At 39.3% G+C, this 21,491-nt stretch overlaps 1 long non-coding RNA gene across 1 annotated transcript; it reads right to left on the reverse strand.

Annotated features, from left to right (window-relative positions):
• Nucleotides 1–208: 208 nt before the first annotated feature.
• On the reverse strand, nt 209–16,831 carry LOC132343364 (uncharacterized). The gene is made up of 2 exons (XR_009492167.1): nt 16,527–16,831; nt 209–440 (listed from the first exon to the last, which is right to left on the reverse strand). It is a non-coding gene; the product is annotated as an uncharacterized lncRNA (long non-coding RNA).
• Between the last annotated feature and the right edge of the window lie 4,660 nt (nt 16,832–21,491).

A 21,491-nucleotide genomic window follows, 5' to 3' on the forward strand; every position in this document is an offset into this window, starting at 1 on the left:
GAATTGTGGGAATGAATGATTGGGGATGACCAGAGTAAACACTCTTTTCTTTCTTCTGGTGATTCAGGGAATGTGTGGAAATTGTTCTTCAGTAGTCTTTTAGAAAAGGTTTTGCCTTTTATTTGGGTTATTTACGAATCAGCTGGTTCACATATCAGTTGTCTATCATCATGATGACGCTGTGTAACAGATAACAAAACCCAGTGTCTTAAACAGTAAGAACTTCTTTATCTCATGAATATGGAGGTCTGCTGGGTGGGTCTTCTGGTTTCAGGTAGGTTTAACTGATCTCTGTCAGGCTTCTTCCTATGACTGTAATTAGATGCAAATCTGCTGGGGGCAAACTGGTCTAGGATGAGATGGCTGAGTTCTTTTCCATGTGGTCCCACATCCTCTAGTAGGCTGGTTCAGGCTTGTTTCTCTTGGCAGGAGCTGCATTCCTAGAGAGGGAGAGAGCTGAAGCATCCCGGGTCCCTTGAGGCCAAGTTCAGAGCTTGCACCCTGTCACTTCTGCCACAGTCCATTCTCCAGAGCAAGTCACAAGCCAGCCCAGATTCAAGGGATAAGAAAACAGACCTCACCTCTTGATGGAAGGAGAATCAGGGCCAATCAATCAGGAAAATATTTTGTGATGAATCTACCACAATCTATGTGCTTTTACAAAGGTAGTAGAGAGAGCTGAACTCTAAAAGTATTTCGGAACCAAGCTTCTGAGAAGTCTAACTTACTTGTGATTTAAACCCTGCCCACTGCCATCAGAGCATGTGAGATACTTAAGAAAAAAAAATGAGTAAAGAAAAAAATAACGAAACTTGACCTGTTCATGGACATTGATCAATATTGCACCAGAACAATGTTTCTCCATGTCTATTGTAATCACACCAGCAACAGGCTAGCTCAGAACTCCAGTGAAAGCAGTCCAGTGTTGTCCATTGAAGATAAGAATCTACATGATCAATTAAAGCTGTGTAGTCATAATACTGGCTATTTTTTGTGACTTGGACAAAACAGAAACAGAAAACCATTAAGCTAGAATATTTGCAATGAGGTCCTTCCTGGAGAAATTGTTAGAAAATCCTCTTGCATCAAGCTTTATGTAACCCAGAGATTCACATCATAACCCTCATTAGCCTGCATGGCAGGTGTTAGTCCTGTTAGCCAGGGGATAGAGTTCATTATTATATTCATTTCCCTTCTGTTCTGAACATAAAACTGTTCAAATTCCAACACAGGGGAAAAAAAAAAAAAAACAGCCAGACATAATTTCTCTAGCAAATCTTTGTTCTTGTTATTAGATCACATTTCTTCATATACAAGTTGCTCGAAGTTGGTGGGTGTATGTATGAACTTCTGCTTTTTTGCTGTAATTGTCAGTCAGTTCAGTCAGTTGTGTCTGACTGTTTGTGACCCCATGGACTGAAGCACACCAGGCCTCCCTGTCCATCACCAACTCCTGGAGTTTACTCAAATTCATGCCCATTGAGTCAGTGATGCCATCCAACCATCTCATTCTCTGTTGTCCCTGTCTCCTCCTGCCTTCAATCTTTCCCAGCATCAGGGTCTTTTCAGATGAGTCAATTTTTTGCATCAGGTGGCCAAAGTATTGGAGTTTCAGCTTCAACATCTCTCCTTCCAATGAATATTCAGAATGGATTTCCTTTAAGATGGTCTGGTTGGATCTCCTTGCAGTCCAAAGGACTCTCAAGACTCTTCTCCAACACCACAGTTCAAAAGCATCAATTCTTCAGCACTCAGTTTTCTTTATAGTCCAACTCTCACATCCATACATGACTACTGGAAAAACCATAGCCTTAACTAGACAGACCTTTGTTGGCAAAGTAGTGAAAAGGCTGTTATTGTGGGATGTCTAAAATGAAGACAAACTCTGGGATGATCTCTTTGGTCGCTGGTTTTCAAAACTGGTAGCACGTTAGGATCATTGAAGAATCTTTTTTTTTTTTTTTAATTTTATTTTATTTTTAAACTTTACAATATTGTATTAGTTTTGCCAAACTCAGATCTTTTCCTTAACCAAGATGAGCTCACTCTGAATCTTTGGTGAGGACTGCCAGGTATAGTATTTTTAAAAATTTCCCTGATGATTCTAATGTTTAGCTATGGTTGAGAACCACTTTAAGTGAATGATCAAAGAATCCTCTATTGTTGATTCAAGATTTGAGCCTATTCATGTACCCATTGCTTTTCCTCTCTTTTATTTCAGTCTGTAAGTGCACAATGTTGCTTGAACATCTAGACTAAAAGTTAAAAAGCAAATCAATTATCTTTATGTATATACAGTTGATTATTTTACTTTTTATCTGAATGCTTTGGTCTTTGGAGACAGATGCCTAAGAATATCTAGTGTCTCTGGAAACTTATGAATTCTTCTTGGGAAGAGTTTGGGAAGATTTGATCTCTGACAACCTCCTTTCAAGCATAAGTAAAATCCTAAATTATGATTTTTAGGCTATATAGACCTAGTTTGTTAGACCTGAGGGTAGGACAAATTCTCCCTAATTGCTAATCAACAATCCTGAGGAAAGATGAAAGAAACATCCAACATCAAAATCTTCTCTGAGTAGCCTAAGACCAAAGAGGGCTTCCCTTGTGGCTCAGCCGGTAATGCAGCCATCTGCCTGCAATGTAGGAGACCTGGGTTCGATCCCTGATCCAGGAAGATTCCCTAGAAAAGTCATTGGCTACCCACTCCAGTATTCTTGCCCAGAGAATTCCATGGACACAGCAGTCTGGTGGGCTACAATCCATGGGGTCACAAAGAGTCAGACATGACTGAGAGACCAAAGATGAAGACTAGAAAGGTGAAGGAAAAGTTTGCCCTTCTTTGTTTTATTATTAAAAGCTTACTTTGAAATAGTTTCCTTTCTGTCTCAATCTACATGAAAAGAAAGAAGGAAAGATGGGTCAGTAGAGGTTTCATTGTCATTGTACAAAGTTATGAGAGAGAAAACAGGATAGACTAATACCCGCTGCTCAGGTGTGGTGGTGGATGAACCAGAGAGTGTCTTCTTGCAGCCCTGTTGTCTAAGAGGTCTATTTAGCAGACACTTGAGTCTCATAGGAGATCTCTATCCCAGGATTGCAGCTCCTTTCCAACCTCTGGTCATTTTTGACTTGTTCAATATCAATGGAAATAGAAGTTAATGGGACAATTATTGTGTCCCCTAGACTGGACTGGGCTAGGTACTTATTCATACAGTATCTTATTTAATTCTTACAGCAGTCCTATAAAATAGCTACTATTATTATACACCATTTGGAGATATTTGTTGTTCAGTCCCAGATTTGTATCCTATTCTGTGACCCCAAGGACTGCAGCACAGCAGGGTTCACTGTCCCTCAGTATCTCCTGATCCGTTAGTTCAGTCACTCACTCATGTCTGACGCTTTGAAAAACCATGAACTGGAGCACACCAGGCCTCCCTGTCCATCACCAACTCCTGGAGTGTACTCAAACTCATGTCCATTGAGTCGGTGATACCATCCAACCATCTCATCCTCTGTCGTCCCCGTCTCCTCCCGCCTTCAATCTTTCCCAGCATCAGGGTCTTTTCCAATGAGTCAGTTCTTCACATCAGGTGGCCAAATATTGGAGTTTCAGCTTCAGCATCAGTCCTTCCAATGAATATTCAGGACTGATTTCCTTTAGGATAGACTGGTTGGATCTCCTGGCAGTCCAAGGGACTCTCAAGATTTTCCTCCAATACCACAGTTCAAAAGCATCAATTCTTTGGTGCTCAGCTTTCTTCATAGTCCCAACTGTTACATCCATACATGACTACTGGAAAAACCATAGCTTTGATTAGATGAACCTTTGTTGGCAAAGTAATGTCTCTGCTATTTAATATGCTGTCTAGGTTGGTCATAGCTTTTCTTCCAAGGAGCAAGCATCTTTTAATTTCATGGCTGCAGTCACTATCTGCAGTGATTTTGGAGCCCAGAGAAATAAAGTCTGTCATTGTTTCCACTGTTTCCCTGTTTGCCATGAAGTGATGGGACCAGATGCCATGATCTTAGTTTTCTGAATGTTGATTTTTAAGCCAACTTTTTCACTCTCCTCTTTCACTTTCATCAAGAGGCTCTTTAGTTCTTCTTTGCTTTCTGCCATAAGGGTGGTATCATCTGCATATCTGAGGTTATTGATATTTCTCCTGGCAATCTTGAATCCAGCTTGTGCTTCATCCAGCCCAGAATTTCTCATGATGTACTCTGCATATAAGCTAAATAAGCAGGGTGACAACATAAAGCCTTGGCATTCTCCTTTTCCTGTTTGGAACCAGTCTGTTATTCCATGTCCAGCTCTAACTGTTGCTTCCGACCTGCATACAGATTTTTCAGGAGGCATGTCAGGTGGTCTGGTATTCCTGTCTCTTGAAGAATTTTCCACAGTTTGTTGTGATTCACACAGTCAAAGGCTTTGGCATAGTTAATAACACAGAAGTAGATGTTTTTCTGGAACTCTTTTGCTTTTTCAATGATCCAACGGATGTTGGCAATTTGATCTCTGGTTCCTCTTCTTTTTCTAAGTCTAGCTTGAACATCTGTAAGTTCACATTTATATACTGTTGAAGCCTGGCTTGGAGAATTTTGAGCATTACTTTGCTAGCATATGAGATGAGTGCAATTGTGTGGTAGTTTGAACATTCTTTGACATTGTCTTTCTTTGGGATTGGAAAAATGACCTTTTCCAGTCCTGTGGCCACTGCTTAGTTTTCCAAATTTGCTGGCATATTAAGTGCAGCACTTTCACAGCATCATTGTTTAGGATTTGAAGTAGCTCAACTGGAATTCCATCACCTCCACTAGCTTTGTTCGTAGTGATGCTTCCTAAGGCCCGCTTGACTTTGCATTCCAGGATGTCTGGCTCTAGGTGAGTGATCACACCATTGTGAGTATCTGGGTCATGAAGATCTTTTTTGTATAGTTCTGTGTATTCTTGCCATCTCTTCTTAATATCTTCTGCTTCTGTTAAGTCTATACCATTTCTGTCTTTTATTGTGCCCATCTTTGCATGAAATGTTCCCTTGGTATCTTTGATTTTCTTGAAGAGATCTCTAGTCTTTCCCATTGTATTGTTTTCCTCTATTTCTTTGCATTTATCACTGAGGAAGGCTTTCTTATCTCTCCTTGCTATTCTTTGGAACTCTACATTCAGATGGGTATATCTTTCCTTTTCTCCTTTGCCTTTTGCTTCTCTTCTTTTCACAGCTACACATGGACACATGGACATCACCAGATGGTGAATACCTAAATAAGATTTATTATATTCTTTGCAGCCAAAGATGGAGACACTCTAAACAGTCAGCAAAAACAAGACCAGGAGCTGACTGTGGCTCAGATCATGAACTCCTTATTGCTAAATTCAGACTTAAACTGAGGAAAGAAGGGAAAACCACTAGACCATTCAGGTATGACCTAAATCAAATCCCTTATGATTATACAGCGGGAGTGAGAAATAGATTCAAGGGATTAGATCTGATAGACAGAGTGCCTGAAGAACTATGGACGGAGGTTCATGACATTGTACAGGAGGCAGTGATCAAGACCACCCCCAAGAAAAAGAAATTCAAAAAGACAAAATGGTTGTTTGAGGAGGCCTTACAAATAGTATCTCCTTGAGCTTGCTCAAACTCATGTCCATTGAGTCAGTGATGCCATCCAACCATCTATCCCATGTCACCCTCTTCTCCTCTTGCCCTCAATCTTTCCCAGCATCAGGGTTTTTTCCAATGAGTTGACTCTTCACATCAAACAGCCAAAGTATTGGAGCTTCACTTTCAGCATCAATCCTTTCAATGAATATTCAGGATTTATTTCCTTTAGGATTGACTGGTTTGATCACCTTTCAGTCCAAGGGACTCTCAAGAGTCTTCTCCAACACCACAGTTTGAAAGCATCAATTCTTTGGCACTTAGCCTTCTTTATGGTCCAGGTCTCATATATCGGTAATGACTACTGGAAAAACCATGACTTTGACTTTACAAACCTTTTTCGGCAAAGTGATGTTTCTGCTTTTTAATATACTGGCTAGGTTTGTCATAGCTTTCTTCCAAGGAGCAAGTGTCTTTTAATTTCATGGCTGCAGTCACTGTCCACAGTCATTTTGGAGTCTAAAAAAATAAAATCTGTCACTGCTTCTACTTTTTCATTTTCTATTTGCCACAAAGTGATGGAACCAGATGCTATGATCTGAGTTTTTTGAATGTTGAATTTTAAGCCAGCTTTTTCACTCTCCTCTTTACCCTCATCAAGAGGCTCTTTAGTTCCTCTTCACTTTCTGCCATTAGAGAGGTATCATCTGCATATCTGAGGTTGTTGATGTTTCTCCTGGCAATCTTGATTCCGGCTTGTGATTCATCCAGCCAGGCATTTCACATGATGTACTCTGCATATACGTTAAATAGTGTGATAATATACTACCTTGATGTACTCCTTTCCCAGTTTTGAACCCAGTCTGTTGTTCGATGTAAGGTTATGTCACTTCTTGACCTGCATACAGGTTTCTCAGGAGACAGGTAAGATGTTCTGGTATTCCCATCTCTTTAAAAATTTTTTGAGATATAGAAATGTACAATTAAGATCAGATAACTCTCCCAAGGTTATTTATCAAGTCATCTAGCTTGTGACTATATTGGGTAACTGAATCTATATTATTTAAAACTGTTATACAATGTATCAGGTATACAAACAGAAAGCCAATTCTGTTTAAAATCCAAGAAAACTTGGGGTGATGTTGTGACTTCTTTAATGTGTATTTTGGCCGTGAGTGTGGTATAGATTCTCAGCGTGTGCACATGCACACACATGTCCGTGCATGTCCGTGCATGCACATATGCGATCACACCACAGTAATTGGTATACTGCTTACTTCCCTATGACCAATAAAGTTAAGTGAAACTATATATTTTACACACTGTCAGCCTCTTCAGTATCTTTGTTCTCTCTGGCAGCAAACTGTATTTTTCTTCAGATGAGTTATGTTCCTTTTGCCATTTTTACCTTCCAGAGCTTGGAGGATTGACAGAAGTTGCTTATGTATATGCTCTGTGCTGTGTGCTCAGTCATGTCTGACTCTCTGTGACCCCATGGACTGGAGCCCACCAGGCTTCTCTGTCCGTGGAATTTTCCAGGCAGGAATACTGGAGTGGGATGCCATATCCTATTCCAGGGGATCTTCCTGACCCAGGGATCAACATGGCATCTCTTGCATTGGCAGGTGAATTCTTTACTGCTGTGCCTCCTGGGAAGTCCCCATACTACTACACCTGATCTTTGTCAAAAGGCCAAGAAGTGATATGTATATGTGTATATGCTATAAAATTTCAAAGTCTGTTTCCAGACATATGAACATTGAAGGAGTCTGGTAATTAATTTGGTTTGGCATCTTTTTAAGCAAAACCGGTCTCCTGTGAGATGATCTTGCTCTGTTTTCTTCATAGGTTCAATTCAGTGAGGAGTTTCTTTTAGTGAATTATACTTTTTCTCAATTCTAAGGAAGGCTCCTGTTTCTGGATCTCCCCTGTGGTTTCACTTAGGCCAGGCTGGATGGCCCACCATGCCAAGTTGAATTTTCTGGAACAGAATTCGCTCAATGAGCTGTCATCTCTCCAAAATTTTGGATGTGTTTTCAAAATAGCAAATGTGTATTTTGGGAGCCAATTTTTCAAAGGTCAAAACATTGCATTTTCAAAGTCTGGACTAGATTTTTGTTTCTACACACTTGTTCTGGCACATTTAGTTATCTGTATGGGTAGGCAAAGAGCTTAGCCATTTCTCATTAAATTGTGTACATATAGGTATATTTGTGTGTGTATACACATATATATGTATATATGCCAAGGTATGTCTAGAATATAGTACATAAATGTTTTAGAAGGAAAAATACCAACCAGAAGGTGCAATAGCCAATTTTTATTTACAGTTGGAATGTAACTAGCCTCTTCTAGTGAGAAATTGTTGGTACACATAGCTTGGTGGAGTAGGAACTAGGGTTATTATCTATGAACTGCTGTTGGATCAACTGTGTATCATGCCAAGTTTGGTTTTCTTCAACAATCAAAATGTAGTTGCTCTATTGTACTGTAAGCTACTTTAACTTGCCTACACTAAGATCTATTAAAAAAAATGATTACATCAACATGCATCATTTGGTAGAGCAGAAATGAAGCTACTGTATTAGAACATTTTCTTACAATCAATGTTTCTCAATTTGCCTCGACATTTACTTTCAATAAGTAACTAGCTTTACCTTGGCATTTATCTAGCAAGAGCGAACTATTATCTTATGACAGTGTTCCAACCCAATGACATTCTCTCTCATATGGATATTTTGAAAAATATATGCGGTAATGAGAAGCACATTAGGAAGAGACAAATAAATGAAGTAGCTAGGTAGGTAAATGATAAGTATTATTAAGATTCATATTCAGTAACATAAAAACAAAGTAAAAACATGAAATATATTTTGAAATTTACACTGATAACTTTGCCCAAATGGCCCCTAACATCTCTTCTTTAGGTTAAATATTTTCTTGTAGTTCTTCTTCCTTCTATATTTCTATTTTCTCCCAACAATGAGAGCTGTGGAAGTTTTGATAAAAATCCTTAAACATTTTATGATGAAATTCTGAAAATTGATGCTTCATCTTATAATAGGTACATCGTGCTTGAGTATATACGCATATAACTAGTCTTGGGGAAAGGAACAAAAGTTAGCTTGTTTCGAACAATCTGTAATAGCTTCCAGGGTCAGTCAACTGAAAAGAATACTCTAGCCTCTGCTCATGGCCAGAGACACCTAGAGGGTGTTAATAGTAGGGTTGATGTTGCTTATTTTGTCTTTAAAAAAAATTCTATTTTCTTATATTTTGTTGTTTGAGAGTGAGTTTTCCTTTACCATAAGCACAGTACCTACACAGTAGGTATGTGGTGTTCAGTTCAATTCAGTTTGGTCACTCAGTTGTGTTCGACTCTTTGGGATCCCATGAACCAAAGCACGCCAGACCTCCCTGTCCGTCACCAACTCTGAGTCCACCCAAACCCATGTCCACTGAGTCGGCGATGCCATCCAATCATCTCATCCTCTGTCATCCCCTTCTCTTCCTGCTCTCAATCTTTCCCAGCATCAGGGTCTTTTCCAATGAGTCAGCTCTTCACATCAGGTGGCCAAAGTATTAGAGTTTCAGCTTCAAAATCAGTCCTACCAATGAACACCCAGGACTGATCTCCTTTAGGATGGACTGGTTGGATCTCCTTGCAGTCCAAGGGGAATATCAAGAGTCTTCTCCAACACCACAGTTCAAAAGCATCAATTCTTTAGTGCTCAGCTTTCTTTATAGTTCAACTCTCACATCTATACATGACCACTGGAAAAACCATAGCCTTGACTAGACAGACCTTTTTTTGACAAAGTAATGTCTCTGCTTTTTAATATTCTATCTAGGTTGGTGATAATTTTCCTTCCAAGGAGTAAGTGTCTTTTAATTTCCTGGCTGCAGTCACTATCTGCAGTGATTTTGGAGCCCAGAAAAATATAGTCAGCCACTGTTTCCACTGTTTCCCCATCTATTTGCCATGAAGTGATGGGAGCGGATGCCATGATCTTAGTTTTCTAAATGTTGAGCTTTAAGCTAACTTTTTCACTCTCCTCTTTCATTTTCATCAAGAGGCTCTTTAGTTCTTCTTCACTTTGTGCCACAAGGGTGGTGTCATCTGCATATCTGAGGTTATTGATATTTCTCCCGGCAATCTTGATTCCAGCTTGTGCTTCTTCCAGCTTGTGTCCCTTAATAAGCTACTGAATTTAACTGCTAATTCCCTATGGGATTTTTGGACAAGTCATGGCAACTCTTTGGGTTTGATTTTCCTCATCTGTAAAATGGAGAAGCCTGCTTGATATCTTAAGTCTAAGCCTGCTTGATATCTTAAATCTTTCAAGTATTATGACTCTATTAAAACATCCTCAAAATACCAAAATTATAGTGAGTCAACAGTACTGATGTTCTAGTAAACTAAATTGTTATTTGTGCGATCTTCCTTGCACTCTGTTATCTTTCAGAATAGAAAGTGCATTTACTCATTCAGTACTACTTTTGGAATCAGATCAAGTATTACTGCTATCTCAAGTTCTCACTTTTTATTTTCCATGTAAATGAAATATCTAAATAAGGCATTGTTTTGCTTTGAGGGTCATATCCCATATTTTGGTGGTCAGGTTACTGTATTCTATATCTTGTGAATTTGATAGCTAGGTGTGTGTCCTCCTGAGCAGTAGTAACACATTTTTGTTGCTAAGTGGCACTCCATATTTGAGGAATAGAATCAAGTCCAGGTTTTTTGAGACCTTCTCATTTTTCATGTAGATGCTTGATCATTGCTGTTGGATGGGATAATCTGCCAAGTTGAAATAACGGTGCAGGTAATATTGATGGGGCTATTATATGATTAATATCACCCAAAGTATCATCGTATAGTAAAGAGAAAGAAGCATACTGAGTTAAGTCAAACTCTTCATATGTATTCCTTTTAGAATACACTTTGGACTTTGGGGATTTTTTTTATTATTATTAGAGGGGAGTCTTAGCTGATGATTTGCTGTGGCTCATTAACAAACTTTGGAGGAAATATTACTTAAGTCAGTGAAAATAATATGTATAGAAGTCTTGTTTTTCTTAAGTGGAGGTATTTTGTTAGAGAAGCATTTCTTGAAGGTTCTCCTGTTTTAGAATTTAAAAAATAATTCTCAAGTAATAAAGATAACTAAAGCAGGGTAAATAGAATCAATTAATTATCATTTTATTAAGACAAAATAATGCATCATTTCTGTACTTCTGTCTTTAAAACATATAATTCCATTGTATTTGTGTTACCAAACACATGTATTGAATTGAATACCTTTATGATTTCACAACTTAAAGAAAGTGGAAGTAAAATTGTTAATCACTCTGTTGTGTTAGACTCTTACAACCCCATGGACTGTAGCCCACTAGGTTCCTCTGTCGATGGGATTCTCCAGGCAATAATACTGGAATGGATTGCCCTTCCTTTCTCTAGGTGATTTTTCCAACCCAGGGATCAAACCTGGGTCTCTTACATTACAGGCAGATTCTTGACTGTCTGAGCCATCAGGGAAGCCCCATTATCTCAAGATAAAAACGACTATGTTAATTAGAGAGACCACAGTAGTGTTTAATTATGAAAGGAAACTGAATTTACCCTGATTTCAAATCCCCTATTTGCTTTATAATCACCAACAGAACAATTCTGTAAAATCATTCTTGGCTAATGACTTTGGGGGAAATGTAAGGTGAATCACCTAATAGCCTCATTAACTCAAATCACTGGCTACAGCTATCCCACTTTCAGATCCTAAGGCTTTCACTACCTTACACACTAATCTTAAAAGCAGTCATGGTTTCCTGTAAGTCCCAAAATATAATTTTAAATATGGCTCAGTTCATCTCTTTTAGATAACTTGCTAACCATAGTCAAATCAAGAATTATCTCTTTTGGATTGAGCAGGGTTGTTAAGATCAAAGGAAAAAAAACTAGTCATAACTCATCGTATTGACCCACTAACTGATCCATGATGTGCGTTATCATCCAGGATCTAAGGCTGTTGAGAGAAGAGCATAGACAGCCTGCTGGTAATCGATTTGGTTCTATTGGATTCAATCTGGCAGATATTTATTATAAATATTTTCAGGGATGTAAAAGATAGAATGATATATAAATTCTAGAACCTGTCCTCTAAGAATATGTATTCAGTTTAAAGGGATGTGATGAGTATAAGCTAGATTTAGAAAAGGCAGAGGAACCAGAGATCAAATTGCCAACATCCATTGGATCATAGAAAAACCAAAGGGATTCCAGAAAAAGCATCCACTTCTGCTTCTTTGACTATGCTAAAGCCTTTGACTGTGTGGATCACAACAAACTGTGGAAAATTCTTAGAGATGGGAGTACTAGCTTACCTGCCTCCTAAGAAACCTTTATTCAGGTCAAGAAGCAACAGTTATAACCAGATATGGATCAGTGAACTGATTCCAAGTTGGGAAAGGAGTACATCAAGGCTGTCACCCTGTTTATTTAACTTATATAAGAGTATATCATATGAAATGCCAGGCTGGATACATCACAAACTGGAGTCAAGATTGCTGGGAGAAATATCAATAACCTCAGATATGCAGATGACACCACCCTTACGGCAGAAGGTGAAGAGGACCTAAAGAGCCTCTTGATGAACGTGAAAGAGGAGAGTGAAAAAGCTGGCTTACAACTCAACATTCAAAAAATCGAAGATCATGGCATCCAGTCCCATCACTTCATGACAAATAGATGGGAAAAATGGAAACGGTGACAGAGTTTCTTTCCTTGGGCTTCAAAATAACTTTGGATGGTGACTGCAGGCATGAAATTAAAAGACGCTTGCTCCTTGGAAGGAAAATTATGGCAAACCTAGACAGAATATTAAAAAGCAGAAACGTCACTTTGCTGACAGGGGTCTGTAGAGTCAAAGCTATGCTTTTTTCTAGTAGTCCTTATGGATGTCAGAGCTGTACCATAAAGAAGGCTGAGTGCCAAATTGATGCTTTCGAATTTTGCTGCTGGCAAAGACTCTCGAGAGTCCCTTGGGCTGCAAGGAGATCATACCAGTCAATCCTAAAGGAAATCAGTCCTGAATATTCATTGGAAGGACTGATGCTGAAACTGAAACTCCAGTCCTTTGGCTACCTGATGCAAAGAGCCAACTCATTAGAAAAGACCCTGATCCTTGGAAAGATTGAGGGCAGAAGGAGAAAGGGGAAACAGAGGATGAGATGGTTGGATGGCATCACTGACTCAATGAGTTTGAGCAAATTCTGGGAGATAGTAAAGGACCAGGAAGCCTGGCATGCTGTAGTCCATGGAGTCAGAGTCAGACACGACTGAGGAGCTGAGCAACAACAAAATGATAAGTGTGTGTGTGTGTGTGTGTGTGTGTGTAATAATTCAAAGTAAAAATATAAATGCTATGGGTGATAAAATATGAAACAAAAGTTCTAAGAAAAGAACGATGCTTTTAAATTGAATGGGTTAGAAACATTGCAGGGATTAATAGCATATGGTAAGCAGAAGTGGGGAAATAACATGAGCAATGGCAAAAGTGTGGATTGAAAGTGGAGAGCAGGTTATAGTTCTGGTTTGAAAATCATCTAGGTCAGGTGTCGCCAAACATTGTTCATAAAGGACCAGAGAGTAAATATATTGGAATCTGTGGGGTATATGACCTCTGTCATCACTACTCAGCTCTACCTGTGTGGCATGAAGTCAGCAGTAGACGATACATAGAGGTGAGAGTATACACATTGTTAGTAGACATTGACAGTAGTATGGGAGGGTGAGTTTGGAGCTAGCAATACATAAATAAATGGATTTGGTTGTATTCTAATAAAACTTTATTTACAAAAGTGGTGGTGGTCTGGATGTGGCCTGTGAGGTGGGCTGTATCTTGTTGACCTTTGCCTAGTTTAGAGCCTTAAAGTATGTGGCAGTGGGAGATAAGATAATATGGGCCATATTGCTTAAATCCCCTATTGAGGAATTTGTGCTTAAGTTGGTAGCAAATAGGGAACCATTGTTAGTTTTTGAGTAAGTATAATAAGCTATATGTATTTATGCTAATTATATACTAGGTACTGTGATATGTACTTTCTAAGGATGGAATATGAGACAAAGTTGACTGGCTAGTGGGATTTTCCTTGAATTGGCATCCTTCTAAGGACCTCTTCTATCACAGAACATGAGCAAAAGCCTTAGATACTGGCATTAAAGACTATTTCTAAATATTTCCAGAGAAACTTGTAGTTAATTACACAAAACAAGTCAATTAAATGGCATTTGTGCTATTTCTATTATGTGCCAGGAAATGGGCTGAATATTGCGTGTGCAAAGATGAATAAGGCATTAGGCCATGTTTTCATGGTGCTCACAGTCTAGTAGAACATAAAGATATGTAAATAAATTATTATAGTACTAGCTGACATATAGCAGGGTGTACAACCTAAAATTGTACTAATTATAAGGGAGTGATTCTATTTAAGGAGGTCAAGAAAAGCATCACAGAAGTAATATTTAAGATGGGTGTTGAACAATATTTAAGCCTATGTCTCCAGAGGAAAAAACGAGATGATTCCAGGACAGTGTACAAAAATATCAAGATGTTAAAGTGGACTAAACATGGCTACTAGTTCACTGTATGTATTAATTTAATGTGAATAATTTTAACTAAGCATAAAGTTGTTAACTAGGTAACAGAATGCAAGAAAATAAAAAGAACAGTAACTTATTACAGAGGGATCTATTACAGCAACCAAGGTTAGGGGGAAAATGGGAAGAAATTGGAATCATGAGAACCTAGAAGTCTGGAAAAGAGGCTGTGTGGGGCTGTGGCTCAGACACCTGAGGAAGGGGAGCTAATTGCCCAGTACTGGGGTCTCTGAGGGGACCACTATGAGGCTGGTTCTGCAAATGGTAGAAAAATTGTGAACAGAATTTAGCCCCTTACATGGGAAGAAACTGCTACATCTGGGTCAAAGAGGTGTTGCTAGGATAATATACACAGTAACAAGAAGTAAACAGGAAGCACACAGGAGAAGGAAGGAATACTTTTCTATCAAAAGTAGGGAGCCTCCATCTATCAAAAATAGGGAGACACTAGAAATGCAGAAATGCTATTCATGAAGTCCCAGCCTCAGCATCACAAAGCCAAATATAGAGGAAGGTGGGTTTGGAGCTGAGAGACAAAAGTGTAGTAACTGCCACCCTAAGTATATCTAGCACATAAGGTATGTATTTGAAAATTAGGCAGAATGTGTAGTTTCATGCCAAGAGAAGGGTCTGGACTTTGTTCTGTGGGTGATGGAAGTCACCCAACGATGGATGGAAGAAGTAATGTACAGCATCATTCTTGGTTTTATGGCACAGCATATTCTCAGTTTCAGTGGAAGCTGGTCTAGTATTCTGCTTTCAGAATGGTTGGGTAATGGTAACACCTGTTCTGTATGTTCTTGAAGAGTTACCACTAAAAGGGGGTGCCAAAGCTTGGCATAACAATGATCCTATGTTTTGGATCTATTAGTAATCATTGTATTAAATTTGTTTTTATTAAGGAAGATTCACTGCTGACTCAGTGGAGTGAGTGTGTGTGTGTTTGTGTGTGTACAGTTTTTTTCCAACTCAGACTCTGTCTTTCTGTGTGTAAACTGAAGCTCTTTTTAGTTTATCTGTTTTAGAAAATGAGCTGGGCATTCTCTGTGCAGAGTGCTAAATGCTCAGGTTTCACTGTGAATTCTCTAGACCAGGCAGATGAATTGTAAGAACAAAGGAAAGAGGCGAGAAAGTCATGGGCAGGAGAGCTGGGCAGAACAGAGAGTGGTCTGTGAGTGTCCAGTAGGATCAACACCTTGGTTTGTCTTCCCCAGAAATATGTTGCTGGACCAAGAAACACTAAGAAATATTGAAAAGTGTTCAGAATCGAGCAGAGTTGTTATGGTGGATCAAGAAAGGCTGAAAAAGACTTAGAAGAGTTAAGGAGGAGGAGTGGGGGATTTCAAGGGGAACTGTTCTACATAATTCAGTGGATAGGGATAAATCCCATTCTCACTCATTAACTTGACTTTTTAATATCTTAAGGTCTTCATCTAATTTTAATAGGGGCATTTAAAATTTGATGGGCTAGAGGAAGATTGAAACTAATAACCAAATTTAGAATTAACATAGACTTATTGATGGGCTTCCTTAGTCTCAACTGTTTGCCCTATTCTTTTCTGTGACAAATCTTTTAAAATAATTATTAGTGCTTCCAAATAGTTTTAAAAAAACCAAAAAAAACCCCAAAAAACTCTGAAGCAAAATTATTTCTTCAGTATAGAATTTTTCTATGCCTGGTGTGTCATCATTTAATGGATTTGATATTAATAAATTATTGCAATAGAATCTAATAACAGTGGGTTCTTATGTGACAAGAACAAATTTTCATTGAAAGTGAGAACATATATTATGATTAGAGACAGTGGGCTTGAATTGAAGATCACCACTCCATTAAAATAAAAAATAATGAAAATGATACTAGAAAGGAAAAACATGTCAGATGGAAGCATGCTATAAAGTATAGATTATAAAAAATGTTTTCTATTAACTCTTCATGCTACTAGGGTTTTGATATGTCAACATTTACCCCTAAAAAGTACATTATATCTTGTTAGGTGACCTGTCTTGGGATTACAAATAATTTCACTTGTTTTAACTTGAAGTCTTTGATAATAAGCCATAGATTTCTTATAAACCAATAAATATCCCCAAACTACAAACCCTAATTAAAATACACAGGCAGCAATCCATTCCTGAATTCTTGCCTAGAAGATTCCACAGATAGAGGAGGCTGGCAGGTTTCAGTCCACAGGATTGCAAAGAGTCAGACATGACTGAGCACAACCATAATATTAAGCTAAAGTATGAGAGACACTAACCTCTGGAATAGAGTAAACTAGTAAGAAGCAGTGTAGCTGGAACTTAGGAGGCATTTGTCCATAATGTTGGTATCCTCTTTGAGAGAGAGACCCAAGACCAGGTGAAGCAGAAGCTTCCAGAAAACTCTAAGAAGCATTGGGTGAGGACTGGAACATCTGTGATGTGCTGGGTCTGCATCTTCATGGGGCCTTCACAGCTGTTTCAGCGCAAGCATCCCTGTTCCTGATGCTCTGTCCTTGGTGCTGTGGTCTGAAGGTTTGTGTCCCTCCCTCAAGTGCGTATGTTGAAATCATAATGTTGAGTGTGATGGTATTAGGAGGTGGGGTTTTGAGAGGTGCTTAGGTCATGAGGGCGGGGCCCTCATGAATAGGATTAGTGGCGTTATAAAAGGGACCTCTCAGAGATCCTTCACTACTTCTACCATGTGAGGAAACAATGAGACCTCTGCAGTCTGGAAGAGGGTCATCTTCAGACCCTGCTGGCATCCTGACCTAGGGATTCCAGCCTCCACAAATAAACTTCTTTTGTTTATAAGCTGCTCAGTCAGTGTCTTATCATTGTAGTAGGGTTTACTGCTATAGGGAAGCAGAGGTTGATAGTCACCCAGTATTATTCACCTTCCATGAAAAACAGGACTGGTTAGTTGATGGGCTCAGTGCAAAATGAAAATGAGGCCCCTTGTTCAAAAATGATAAAGATTGAAGATGAAGACCACAGAGCATTAAATTGGGAATGGGGGCCTTCACAGGTCTATGAAGCCAGCCTTATTAGGGATGGTTCTTTCATTTCATTAACTCACTCATTTTTCTAGCATAGATTTAGCATCTACTGTGTTATGGCTTTGTGATCAGTGCTAGGGATACAGTAGGAAATGAGTGCTCTAAACAGTTCAGTCGCTCAGTTGTGTCTGACTCTTTGAGACCCCATCGACTCAGCACACCAGGCTTCCCTGTCCATCACCAACTCCGGGAACTTACTCAAACTCATGTCCATCGCAATGGTGATGCTATCTGACCATCTCATCCTCTGTTGTCCCCTTCTCCTCCCGCCTTCAATCTTTCCCAGCATCGGGTTCTTTTCCGATGAGTTGGTTCTTGGCATCAGGTGGCCAAAGAATTGGGATTTCAGCTACAGCATCAGTCCTTCTAAAGAATATTCACGACTGATTTCCTTTAGGATTGACTGGTTGGATCTCCTTGCAGTCAAAGGGACTCTCAAGAGTCTTCTCCAACACCACAGTATAAAAGCATCAATTCTTTGGTGCTCAGCTTTCTTTATAGTCCCAACTCTCACATCCATACATGACTACTGGACAAACCATATCTTTGACTAGATTGACATTTGTTGGCAAAATAATGTCTCTGGTTTTTAATATGCTGTCTAGGTTGGTCATAGCTCTTCTTCCAAGGAGCAAGCATCTTTTAATATCCTGGCTGCAGTGACTATCTGCAGTTTTTCTGAAGCCCAGAGAAATAGTCTGTCACTGTTTCCGTTGTTTCCCCATCTATATGCCATGAAGTGATGGGAACAGATGCCATGATCTTAGTTTTCTGAATGTTGATTTTTAAGCCAACTTTTTCACTTTCCTGTTTCACTTTCATCAGGAGGCTCTTTAGTTCTTCTTTGCTTTCTGTCAAAAGGGTGGTGCCATCTGCATTTCTGAGGTTACTGATATTTCTCCCATCAATCTTGATTCTAGCTTGTGCTTCATCCAGCCTGGCCTTTCACATGATGTACTGTGCATGTAAGTTAAATAAGCAGGATAACAATATACAGTCTTGATATACTCCTTTCCCATTTTGGAACCAGTCTGTTGTTCCTTGTCCAGTTCAAACTGTTGCTTCTTGATCTGTGTACAGATTTCTCAGGAGGCAGGTCAGGTGGTCTGGTATTCCCATCTCTTTAAGAATTTTCCAGTTTGTTGTGATCTACACAGTCAAAGGCCTTGGCTTAGTCAATAGAGCAGATGTTTTTCTGGAACTCTCTTGCTTTTTTGATGATCCAACAGATGTTGGCAATTTGATCTCTGGTTCCTCTGCCTTTTCTAAAACCAGCTTGAACATCTGGAAGTTCACGGTTCATGTACCGTTGAAGCCTGGCTTGGAGAATTTTGAGCATTACTCTGCTAATGTGTGAGATGAGTGCAATTGTGAGGTAGTTTGAGCATTCTTTGGCATTGCCTTTCTTTGGGATTGGAATGAAAACTGAACTTTTCCAGTCCTATGGCCACTGCTGAGTTTTCCAAGTTTGCAGGCATATTGAGTGCAGCACTTTCACAGCATCATCTTTTAGGATATGAAAGAGCTCAACTGGAATTCCATCACCTCCACTAGCTTTGTTCATAGTGATGCTTCCTAAGGCCCACTTGACTTCGCATTAGGATGTCTGACTCTAGGTGAGTGATCACACCATTGTGATTATCTGGGTCATGAAGATCTTTTTTGTACAGTTCTTCTTAATATCTTCTGCTTCTATGCTCTAAGGATATGTGTGTTTTGTGTGTGTGGTTGTAGATATTGGGCAGATTTGGAGATGGTGTTATGGTCTTTCTCTAAACATTGCCAAATCCTCTTTCAAAATTCTTGAGACTTCCAGAATCAACACAGGGTCAAAAACTTGTGACATTATTTTATATATGCATAACACTGTCTGCTATAGCATTTATTCCTCTGTGTTCATCGTAGAAATATGTCATCCTAGCAAAAGAAAAATCCCAAACCCTTTCTAGTCTCTTGAACCCTTCTACCTTTACTTACTTATATGTTTGATATATGACCATAGGTTCCTCTTTTTCATCCAGAATCCCTTCTACAGAATAGAATGAGAAATAGAACACATTCATTTGAGTCCTCAGGTCCATAGAAATATTAACACAATTGATGAATTAACAGGGATTTCTGAGTACCTGTTCTGTGTCTGGCATAAAGGATAAAATCAGAACCCCAGAAGCGGCAACCTTCACTCGTGTTGTAAGGGTAATATTCACACATTCCATCTTCAGTCCCATGGGGTAGTTGGTATTACTAACAATGAGAAAAATAACTTCTCAAGATAAGACAACTAACAAGTGTCAAGGTGGCATATACTTGTGTTAGATGGAACATCTTTTTGAATGGGCTTAATTGGGAAAATCTTCATGTATGAGATGCCCCTGGCACTGAGGGATGGCTCCTTCCCTTGCCCCCTTATCTGAGAACTACCCATGTCCCTCCCTCTCCCAGGGTGTGAGACCGTGTTTGTAGTGGGACACTCCATGTGCCCTCCATGACCTTAAATGTTTGAGTTAAATATAAACCTGGATTCATTAGATGCTCTCTTGGGAGCCTAAAATTGGGACTCAACTTAATTATTCTTTGTTCTCTGGTAGGTAATGTAAATAAAGCCTAGGAGTTTCTTGTTTGCTTTTATTTATTTGGAAGCAGAAAAAGTCAGTCTGACTTAGGAACAGAGAAGTAGAGGAGAGAGAGAGCCTTGTAAAGACAGAAAGAAAAAGGGAAGGAGAGAAAGAGCAATAGACAGACACAGAAACACATACACACACAGAAAGGCATAGAAAAGACAGAGACACATGCAGACTCACATGCATACTGAGGAACGGAAAGATTGAGACAGAGACAAAGAAAGAGACACGGAGAAAGAAGAAGACGAGGAGGAGAAAGATTAAAAAACTAAGAAGTAGAAGTGGCCTTTTCACTAGTACAGACCCTGTGTGACTCTCCTGTCAGCTACATGGATGGTGTGTATGAGTTTAGTCACTCAGTTGTGTCCAACTCTTTGCAACCCTTAAGACTCTGACCTTTCAGGCTCCTCTCTCCATGGGATTTTCCAGGCAAGAATACTGGAGTGGGTTGCCATTTTCTCCTCCAGGGGATCTTTCTGATCCAGGGATCGAACCTATGTCTCCTGCTTTGCAGGTGGATTCTTTACCCCCTGAGCCATGGGGGAAGCCCTATCTGGATGATGACCAGGACAAGATTCCAGTGTGGAACCAAGGAGTTGTTTATTTCTCTGTCCTTTTAACCCGAACTCATCACTCCTAATTCTGGGTTCACTTTGCACTAATGATATAGCAGTGCATTCTTTTTCTTCTTTCCATATTTTTTCTCTTCCTAGATAAACCTGCACAGCTGGTATTTATTTGGGTTTCCTTTTATAGCTTGAAAAATATTTAGGCATGTTTACCACAAGTGGGAATCTGGAAGCAGCTTATGTATACATGCATATTGGCACATTTCTGTTTTGAAACGAGTTGATAATAAACACATTAATTTTTAAAACATCAGCTGATTAATAGACTCAGGCAGTTTACAGTAACTCCTTTCTTTCCGTCAGGCTCTTCCTGCTCCCAGCTCCCAGTCTTTGAAAACCAATGCTGGTTTTTGAAAGTAACATTTAGGAGGATGTGATTAAGAAATCAAATGTCGAATATCTCTGCAAACTCTTTAGTTTCTATGGCAATAACTAAGTAAAATTTAATTCCCTTATCAGGCACTAAAAGCTTAAAGTGATTCCTATTAAATTGACAAATGCAGTAGTGGGTGCCTCTTATCAGAGAAGAGCATCGGCTTGCTTGCCGTTTCATTGTTGGAATCGCTCTGTTATGCTTTATGAATGTGTTCCCTGGAATCCAGGGATAGTAGCTCTCTATCACGCTTCATGGCTTGGAGTACAGGGAGGTATTTGCATGGCTCCCGACCTGGTGGAATGTTGCCAGTACAGCTTCCTTTAAGACTGAAAGATGGATTGGCCTAGTTCTCAGAACAGTGGTGTGTGAATCCAGATTGTAATTTTGCAACATCATGTGTCATTTGTGGGGACCTTACATTTGCTCCTTGCATGGTAAATATTTTACTTGTTATGTCATTGTTGGACACGCTCTGCTCTGGTCTGTGGGTCTGATTTATACTAAATATATCGTCAGTACTTTTCAGAGGGGTCCAGTGAAACGATGGAGGTTTTCTGGA

Source organism: Bos taurus, chromosome 21 (assembly GCF_002263795.3).
Source record: "Bos taurus isolate L1 Dominette 01449 registration number 42190680 breed Hereford chromosome 21, ARS-UCD2.0, whole genome shotgun sequence".
Lineage (NCBI taxonomy): Eukaryota > Metazoa > Chordata > Mammalia > Artiodactyla > Bovidae > Bos > Bos taurus.